This window comes from Eleutherodactylus coqui, chromosome 5, assembly GCF_035609145.1.
Source record: "Eleutherodactylus coqui strain aEleCoq1 chromosome 5, aEleCoq1.hap1, whole genome shotgun sequence".
Taxonomy (NCBI): Eukaryota; Metazoa; Chordata; class Amphibia; order Anura; family Eleutherodactylidae; genus Eleutherodactylus; species Eleutherodactylus coqui.
This window is the reverse complement of record NC_089841.1, coordinates 13,138,484-13,148,697: the sequence shown is the minus strand read 5'-3', so window position 1 is coordinate 13,148,697 and position 10,214 is coordinate 13,138,484.

Below are 10,214 nucleotides of genomic sequence, written 5' to 3'. Positions count from 1 at the left end.
CTGGTGGGAGGAGTCGGGGATCACGTGACCGGCTCCTCTGCCGCCTGGAAGAAACGTTATGTGACGCTTTTTCCGCTCTGCGTTTGTCTGCGCACAGAAGCAAATTGCGCACGAGTTCTCCGGTTTTCTGCGCATGTCCACGAGCCTCCAGCGCCCCCGGGACGCATATTAACTTTTTCCACTAGACTTCTGTTCTATTCAGCGATTCCAGCAACCTGATTGGTTGTTTGGGTTGGCTGATTCTCCGCCCCTTCACTGCGTGTATGTGGTGTGCTAGTGCGTGCTCACGTTTAGGTAATACGTCTATCCGTCACTGAGAGGCTAATATGCATCCCTCGTGCACGTCTCAGAAGGGGGCGGGGAATATGTTATACTGCTAATGTAACATGAAAGCTGCACTGTGATTGGGTGTTATATATTATACTGCTAATGTAACATGAAAGCTGCGCTGTGATTGGTTGTTATATATTATACTGAGGTAACATGAAAGCTGCGCTGTGATTGGGTGTTATATATTATACTGCTAATGTAACATGAAAGCTGTGCTGTGATTGGTTGTTATATATTATACTGAGGTAACATGAAAGCTGCGCTGTGATTGGTTGTTATATATTATACTGCTGAGGTAACATGAAAGCTGCGCTGTGATTGGTTGTTATATATTATACTGAGGTAACATGAACGCTGCGCTGTGATTGGTTGTTATATATTATACTGAGGTAACATGAACGCTGCGCTGTGATTGGTTGTTATATATTATACTGAGGTAACATGAACGCTGCGCTGTGATTGGTTGTAGAGATGAGCGAACGTACTCGTTACGAGTACTTACGCACCCGAGTACCGCCATTTTCGAGTACTTCAGTACTCGCGCGCAAAGATTCGGGGGGCGGCGTGGCGGCACGGGGGGTAGCAGTGGGGAGTGGGGGGGAGAGGGAGAGAGAGAGGGCTCCCCCCTGTTCCCCCCCCCCCGCACCGCCACTCCTCTCCCCGCCCCCCGGCGCCCCCCGAATCTTTGCGCGCGAGTACTGAAGTACTCGAAAATGGCGGTACTCGGGTGCGTAAGTACTCGTAACGAGTACGTTCGCTCATCTCTAATTGGTTGCTATATATTATACTGCTGAGGTAACATGAAAGCTGCGCTGTGATTGGTTGTTATATATTATACTGCTGAGGCAACATGAAAGCTGCGCTGTGATTGGTTGTTATATATTATACTGCTGAGGTAACATGAAAGCTGCGCTGTGATTGGTTGTTATATATTATACTGAGGTAACATGAAAGCTGCGCTGTAATTGGTTGTTATATATTATACTGAGGTAACATGAAAGCTGTGCTGTGATTGGTTGTTATATATTATACTGCTGAGGTAACATGAAAGCTGCGCTGTGATTGGTTGTTATATATTATACTGCTGAGGTAACATGAAAGCTGCGCTGTGATTGGTTGTTATATATTATACTGAGGTAACATGAAAGCTGCGCTGTGATTGGTTGTTATATATTATACTGAGGTAACATGAAAGCTGCGCTGTAATTGGTTGTTATATATTATACTGAGGTAACATGAAAGCTGTGCTGTGATTGGTTGTTATATATTATACTGCTGACGTAACATGAAAGCTGCGCTGTGATTGGTTGTTATATATTATACTGAGGTAACATGAAAGCTGCGCTGTGATTGGTTGTTATATATTATACTGCTGAGGTAACATGAAAGCTGTGCTGTGATTGGTTGTTATATATTATACTGCTGAGGTAACATGAAAGCTGCTCTGTGATTGGTTGTTATATATTATACTGCTGAGGTAAAATGAAAGCTGCGCTGTGATTGGTTGTTATATATTATACTGCTGAGGTAACATGAAAGCTGTGCTGTGATTGGTTGTTATATATTATACTGCTGAGGTAACATGAAAGCTGTGCTGTGATTGGTTTTCTATATATTATACTGAGGTAACATGAAAGCTGTGCTGTGATTGGTTGTTATATATTATACTGTTGAGGTAACATGAAAGCTGCGCTGTGATTGGTTGTTATATATTATACTGCTGAGGTAACATGAAAGCTGCGCTGTGATTGGTTGTTATATATTATACTGCTGAGGTAAAATGAAAGCTGCGCTGTGATTGGTTGTTATATATTATACTGAGGTAACATGAAAGCTGCGCTGTGATTGGTTGTTATATATTATACTGCTGAGGTAACATGAAAGCTGCGCTGTGATTGGTTGTTATATATTATACTGCTGAGGTAACATGAAAGCTGTGCTGTGATTGGTTGTTATATATTATACTGCTGAGGTAAAATGAAAGCTGTGCTGTGATTGGTTGTTATATATTATACCTATGAGGTAACATGAAAGCTGCGCTGTGATTGGTTGCTATTTCTTATACTGCTGAGGTAACATGAAAGCTGCGCTGTGATTGGTTGTTATATATTATACCTATGAGGTAACATGAAAGCCGCGCTGTGATTGGTTGTTATATATTATACCTATGAGGTAACATGAAAGCTGTGCTGTGATTGGTTGTTATATATTATACTGAGGTAACATGAAAGCTGCGCTGTGATTGGTTGTTATATATTATACTGAGGTAACATGAAAGCTGCGCTGTGATTGGTTGTTATATATTATACTGAGGTAACAGGAAAGCTGCGCTGTGATTGGTTGTTATATATTATACTGAGGTAACATGAAAGCTGCGCTGTGATTGGTTGTTATATATTATACTGAGGTAACATGAAAGCTGCGCTGTAATTGGTTGTTATATATTATACTGCTGAGGTAACATGAAAGCTGTGCTGTGATTGGTTGTTATATATTATACTGAGGTCACATGAAAGCTGTGCTGTGATTGGTTGTTATATATTATAAAGCTGAGGTAACATGAAAGCTGCGCTGTGATTGGCTGTTATATATTATACTGCGGTAACATGAAAGCTGCTCTGTGATTGGCTGTTATATATTATACTGCGGTAACATGAAAGCTGCTCTGTGATTGGTTGTTATATATTATACTGAGGTAACATGAAAGCTGCTCTGTGATTGGTTGTAATATATTATACTGAGGTAACATGAAAGCTGCGCTGTGATTGGTTGTTATATATTATACCGCTGAGGTAACATGAAAGCTGCTCTGTGATTGGTTGTTATGTATTATACCGCTGAGGTAACATGAAAGCTGCGCTGTGATTGGTTGTAATATATTATACTGAGGTAACATGAAAGCTGCGCTGTGATTGGTTGTTATATATTATACCGCTGAGGTAACATGAAAGCTGCTCTGTGATTGGTTGTTATGTATTATACCGCTGAGGTAACATGAAAGCTGCGCTGTGATTGATTGTTATATATTATACTGAGGTAACATGAAAGCTGCGCTGTGATTGGTTGTAATATATTATACTGAGGTAACATGAAAGCTGCGCTGTGATTAGTTGTTATATATTATACCGCTGAGGTAACATGAAAGCTGCTCTGTGATTGGTTGTTATGTATTATACCGCTGAGGTAACATGAAAGCTGCGCTGTGATTGGTTGTTATATATTATACTGAGGTAACATGAAAGCTGCGCTGTGATTGGTTGTTATATATTATACTGAGGTAACATGAAAGCTGCGCTGTGATTGGTTGTTATATATTATACTGAGGTAACATGAAAGCTGCGCTGTGATTGGTTGTTATATATTATACTGAGGTAACATGAAAGCTGCGCTGTGAGACCCCAATCTCCAGCGCCCAGTCTGACTCTTCTAGTGGAAATAACCAGGACTAGTAATCCAGTCGGTGGAATCCATTGCTGTTCGCAGATTTGTGATCGGCTGTATTAAAATTCAAGCAAAGGCAAAAAAATGCAAACAAGGCGAGACAAGAACATTTACCCCAGAGCCTCCTGCGGGTGGAGATGGTACGGTCGGTGGTACAGGTTGTGCGCCACGGTCCGACAGACATAGACAAATATATAGAAGATGGCGCAGAGGAGCAGGAATGGCTTCTTACGTCTCCGTAGTCTGTTTAAGCGTGAGCGCGCCGATCTGCGCTGCAAGATGCCTCCCACCACTTCTGTGAAGTAGCGATCCTCCGGCGCGGCTTTCAGTCAAAAGAATGGCGCTCAGATTCATGTGAGATTTACGGACGTGTGAAAGTGGCCTCGGGGCTTATTCACACCGCCATTGGCGTTTTTACGTGCGCCCGCGGCGTGAACAGGCGCACAGATCTAACGTTTGTGTGTCCATCCAGACGGCCCTGGCCCGGCACAGATACGCTGAGCTCACAATGCCGTTGGGGGGTAGCTCTGCCAAGCTGTTCTCCCCTGCTTAGAAGGAAAGAAAGGGGAGGGAGTTTAGCAGTCCCTCCCCCCGCCGGCCGCCGGCATTGGCTCCTATAGGAATCTATGGCAGCGGCCATATTCTAGCCAGGAAGATAGTTCCAGGACTATCTTTACTGCCTGGCGACTTTACACCGCAGGAATACGCCCGTGGGATCTGATGCATCAGATGGTAGCATGTATCAGCCAGTCGCGAAAACTGCGGCCGATATACGCCCGTGTGAATAAGCCCTCAGGGAGAGCGCATGCCTTTCCCGCCGTGTGCCTGACACCCCCTTTCGGTGGATTAAAATGCTATTTCGCCTAATGAGGTCCGGATGTGTGTTATTCCGTGGCCTTGCGCAGTGTTTCACGCATCCCCTTGCGTATTCGCGCAGTTCCCATAGACGCGGCACAAAAATAAAGCAGGTCCTAATTTTTTCTGCGCACAAAACCCACTCGGAGAGCGACCCCCAGAAATCCATGGCTTCAATTCCCTGAAAATCACAGAAAAGGGAAGAAGAAACAGACAATAAATTAGAAGTCACAGAAAGCGGCCGCACACTTACTGATACAAGGGAGCAGGTGAAGACCCCACAGCCTCTACCTGCAGGCAGCCGAACCGCTATACACAGGTGCACGAGCGTGATGGCCGGCCCCTCGCACTCACCTCTGCAGGACACCGATGAACAACACTTCGCACCCCTGTGCAGGGCACCAACGAACGGCCCCTCGCACACCTGTCTGGGTCACTGATGAGCGGCCCCTCGTACCCCTGTCCGGGTCACTGATGAGCGGCCCCTCGCACGCCTGTCCGGGTCACTGATGAGCGGCCCCTCGCACACCTGTCTGGGTCACTGATGAGCGGCCCCTCGCACACCTGTCTGGGTCCCTGATGAGCGGCCCCTCGCACACCTGTCTGGGTCACTGATGAGCGGCCCCTCGCACACCTGTCTGGGTCACTGATGAGCGGCCCCTCGCACCCCTGTCTGGGTCACTGATGAGCGGCCCCTCGCACCCCTGTCTGGGTCACTGATGAGCGGCCCCTCGCACACCTGTCTGGGTCACTGATGAGCGGCCCCTCGCACCCCTGTCTGGGTCACTGATGAGCGGCCCCTCGCACCCCTGTCTGGGTCACTGATGAGCGGCCCCTCGCACCCCTGTCTTGGTCACTGATGAGCGGCCCCTCGCACCCCTGTCCGGGTCACTGATGAGCGGCTCCTCGCACACCTCTCCGGGTCACTGATGAGCGGCCCCTCGCACACCTGTCTGGGTCACTGATGAGCGGCCGCTCTTACCCTTGTCTGGGTCACTGATGAGCGGTCCCTCGCACCCCTGTGCAGGGCACTGACGAGCGGCTCCTCACACGCCTGTCCGGGTCACTGATGAGCGGCCCCTCGTACCCCTGTCCGGGTCACTGATGAGCAGCTCCTCGCACGCCTGTCCGGGTCACTGATGAGCGGCTCCTCGCACGCCTGTCCGGGTCACTGATGAGCGGCCCCTCACACCCCTGTCTGGGTCACTGATGAGCGGCTCCTCGCACGCCTGTCCGGGTCACTGATGAGCGGCCCCTCTTACCCTTGTCTGGGTCACTGATGAGCGGCCCCTCGCACCCCTGTGCAGGGCACCGACGAGCGGCTCCTCGCACGCCTGTCCGGGTCACTGATGAGCGGCCCCTCGTACCCCTGTCCGGGTCACTGATGAGCGGCCCCTCGCACGCCTGTCCGGGTCACTGATGAGCGGCCCCTCGCACGCCTGTCCGGGTCACTGATGAGCGGCCCCTCGCACACCTGTCCGGGTCACTGATGAGCGGCCCCTCGCACGCCTGTCCGGGTCACTGATGAGCGGCCCCTCGCACGCCTGTCCGGGTCACTGATGAGCGGCCCCTCGCACGTCTGTCCATGTCACTGACATGCAGACCCTCACTCGCACACCTGTCTGAGTCACTGTCAGGCAGCCCCTCGCCCACCTGTCCATGTCACTGCTGAGCAGCCCCTCCCTCGCACACCTGTTTAGGTCACTGCTGAGCAGCCCCTCCCTCGCACACCTGTCCATGTCACTGCTGAGCAGCCCCTCCCTCACACACCTGTTTAGGTCACTGCTGAGCAGCCCCTCCCTCGCACACCTGTTCATCAGTGCCCTGCACATGTGCTCCTTCCTCCTTGGTTTAGCTGGCTGCATGTTGTGTTGGTCCCTGGCCTCTCATACCAGTAAGTTTTTGTTTCACTTCTATGACTTTTTTCCTCTGTTCTCGGTGGTTTGGGCCTCCTTCACACGGGCTGCCATGAGAGCTGGTTTGTATCCTGACAGAACCCTCCGCAGACCCCGGGCTTCACATACCTGCAGCTTGTAGTTATGTCGCGTCTCTGCTAAGTCTCATGCTTTTGTAGCCGGTGTGAAGAGGCCTTAGGCTTTATTCATACAAGGGTATACCCCCAGCTAATAGCGTAATAAGCCGGCCGTCTGAGTCACTGCATTTATCCAAATGGCCGGCGTATTCATGCGGGTACAAAGCTGTTGATGGGCGCGGGCGCAGATAAAGCCTAAAACCGTGTGTGGGTACAGCGATGTGAAGCAGCCCTAACAGAAGCCCGCTGGTGTGTCCATCACACCCTTCAGCATGTTGGAGACCTTCTCCTATCACATATAGGACTTGTATCTCACGTAACACTATAGCGGTACGGACTTATATACGGCACCTTTGTTGTAGCCAAGTCCTCCGCAGCCACAGTATATGTTCCCAGAATGCATCATCTACCTGAGCTATACGCCTTGTGTGCGCTATACGGCTTCTCTCCACTATATAGTACTTGAGCGCACACTCGTGTGATTACACGGACTTTAAGCGTTATTTACACCTGTTCTGTTCTCTCCGTATTCCTCTTCTTTTTTTTTTTTTTTTTCTCCTCCGCTTTTAGTAAACCGTAACTCTTTTGATCATCCATGATTTCTGAAGGCTTGCTTTTTGTGGGACGAGTTGTATTGTTTAATGGTACTAATATATAATCTAAAAAAGACTCTGTACGCCTATGTTACAATATACACTAAATGGGGTACTGCTAGGGAAAAGTGATATGGAAAAAGACCTGGGGGTACTAGTGGACTGTAGATATAACTGCAGCAATCAATGCCAGTCAGCTGCTGCAAAGGCAAATGGTCTTGGGGTGCATTAAGAGGTATAGGGGCAAGGGACGAGAACATTATCCTCCCATTATATAAGGCACTTGTCAGGCCTCACATGGAATACTGCGTACAGTTCTGGTCACCGGGGCTCAGGAAAGATGTTACAGTGCTGGAGGGGGTTCAAAGAAGGGCAACTAAACTAATACATGGAATGACGGGACTGGAATACCCAGAGAGGCACCAAAACTGGGATTATTCACCCTGGAAAAAAGACGGCTAAGGGGTTACCAAATAACTATGTATAAATACATGAGGGGACGATACAAGGATCTCTCTAATGATCTGTTTATACCCAGGACTGCAACGGTAACAAGAGGACATCCGCTACGTCTAGAAGAAAGCAGGTTTCATCACCAACACAGAAGGGGGTTCTTTACTGTAAGAGCAGTTAGACTGTGGACCTCTCTGCCTGAGGAAGTGGTGATGGCATGATTTATAGAGGAGCTCGGCGCCGCCCGGCCTGACATCTCACGCACACAGCTCTGCGCCGCCGCCCGGCCTGACATCTCACGCACACAGCTCTGCGCCGCCGCCCGGCCTGACATCTCACGCACACACAGCTCTGAGCCGCCGCCCGGCCTGACATCACACACACACACAGCTCTGCGCCGCCGCCCGGCCTGACATCACACACACACACACACAGCTCTGCGCCGCCGCCCGGCCTGACATCACACACACACACACACAGCTCTGCGCCGCCGCCCGGCCTGACATCACACACACACAGCTCTGCGCCATTTATTCTGATCCCTTAGGCTAGTGATGAGGAACCTTTAAGACTTATTTATCGTAAAATGCCACCATGTTAGGGGGCGGAGCATATCACAAGATCTTTACCTCCATTATAACAGGGACCTTTGATAATAGATAGGAAGGAATGCCCTGTTTTTTTTTTTCTTGCTGGAGTACAAATGGTCCAAATGTTTTTTGTTTTTTTTGTTTTAATGCAGATATGCTACAGGTTTTGCTGTGGAGATCCCACTGCATTTTTTTTGCCACGTGTAAACCTACCCCAAGGGCTCATGTCCACGGGCAATGGTGCACTGCGTTATCTGCGGCGATGACGTGGGTAATGCAGTGAATGCTTTCCGTAGCGCTGCTATGAATGGCGAAGCGCTGACGTCCACAAGAGGAGAATCATAGCGATTCGCCGCTCGCGGCATTCAAATCGCGGTGAGCCTGTCAGATAGGCAAGTCCAGAGACCTGACGGCGCTCCCTCCCTGCTCCCCCGCGGCGGAATATCGCTAGCCATATTCAGTCACGGCTGTGGACAGGCGGCCTTAGTCAGCTTGAGCTACGTTGCCATGTGCAGAGTAGCCTCAAGTGTCCCCTATATCAGCCCCAGTACTACTAGTGTCGCCCACACAGTGGCCCCAATGTAGTGGCCCAGAGTAAACGGGGCCCCTTCATTATGTCTTGTATGTTTGTGCTGTGTTGTAGGAGTATTGCATCTCTACAGTAGTGAAATGGTTAATGACAAATATCCGCTGTCTTGTCTGGAAAATGTATCTATTTGTGTTGAGTTTGTGGTCATGTGAGGATGCTTGATATGTCTTTGCAAGGCGGATGCAAAGGGGAGAGAGACTCAGCAGTCTGTGGAGGAGCAAGCTCCTTAGGGAGCAGGAGCGACCCCACCTCGTCCTACGAGGAGCCGCAGGATGGCAGAGGCTGAGCGACTACTTTGTGTGTGCTCTGGGTCCAATCTACCTAGGCCATCATGCTAGTGACCTGGAGGAGCACAAGCGTGAGAGACCGCCATGCAGCGCTGACTGCCTTTGCTTTGAAACCTGAGTGTGTACCGGTAGAGAAAGAAGAGTTTTTCGGGAACCGGATCACACATAACGGGACTGCGGAGCGTCTGGAGTCTAACCCGGGAGAAACCTCCCTGCCACGTCTGTCTGCACCGGCGTCCTGAGGTCAGATCTGATCTGCTCTGGACTCTAACTCCAAAGCTTCAGGTAAACGCGAGCTACTTATGGATTCACCGCAGAGGATGGAATGATGGCGTCACGAGTGACAAGGACTTAAGGTAAACCACAAATTGGGTTGCCCTGTGAAATTCCCCCCCAGCAATGACTTGGTCGGGTCCTGTGCTACCCCCAGAGGAGGAGATGGTAGAGCCACCGTGACAAGTGACCAACCCTACCCCGTCATCTCGACTGTGGGCCTGCTCTTGTCTGCTGCCCCAGTAGTGGTAGTGTCGCCCACACAGTGACACCAGCAGCGACTTACCTCCTCCTTGTCTTCAAAGCGTTGCTGCGGATGGAAGTGTGTGCGTCTAGATGCCTCCTCCCTTCTCCTGTGGAACCAAGTAGGAGAGGTCGGGGGAGGAGGATCCCGGGTGCACACACCACATCACGTTGTGCACCCGTTGCAGTGCCGCTGAGTGATTACACCCTGGCTTGTAATCCTTTTCATGGTGACCAGACGTCGATGTGCGTGCCCACAGAGAGGACTCTGAGCGCCCCCTCTGGTACACATGCGATGGGTTCACCACCACAGCCTAAGGCTGTATCCACACAGACTACAAGACATGGCTACAGTGTGAAGCCCGGGGGATCCAGTGGGCTCTTTCACATGAGATCTTGTAGCCGTGTGGGTGCAGCCTGAGGATCATCCAGCAGGGATCACAACCAGCACATCAGTTCTGCATCGGATTCCCCATCATGTGATCCCTGACTCCTCCCACACAGGTGATCACATGACAGTGATGTCAT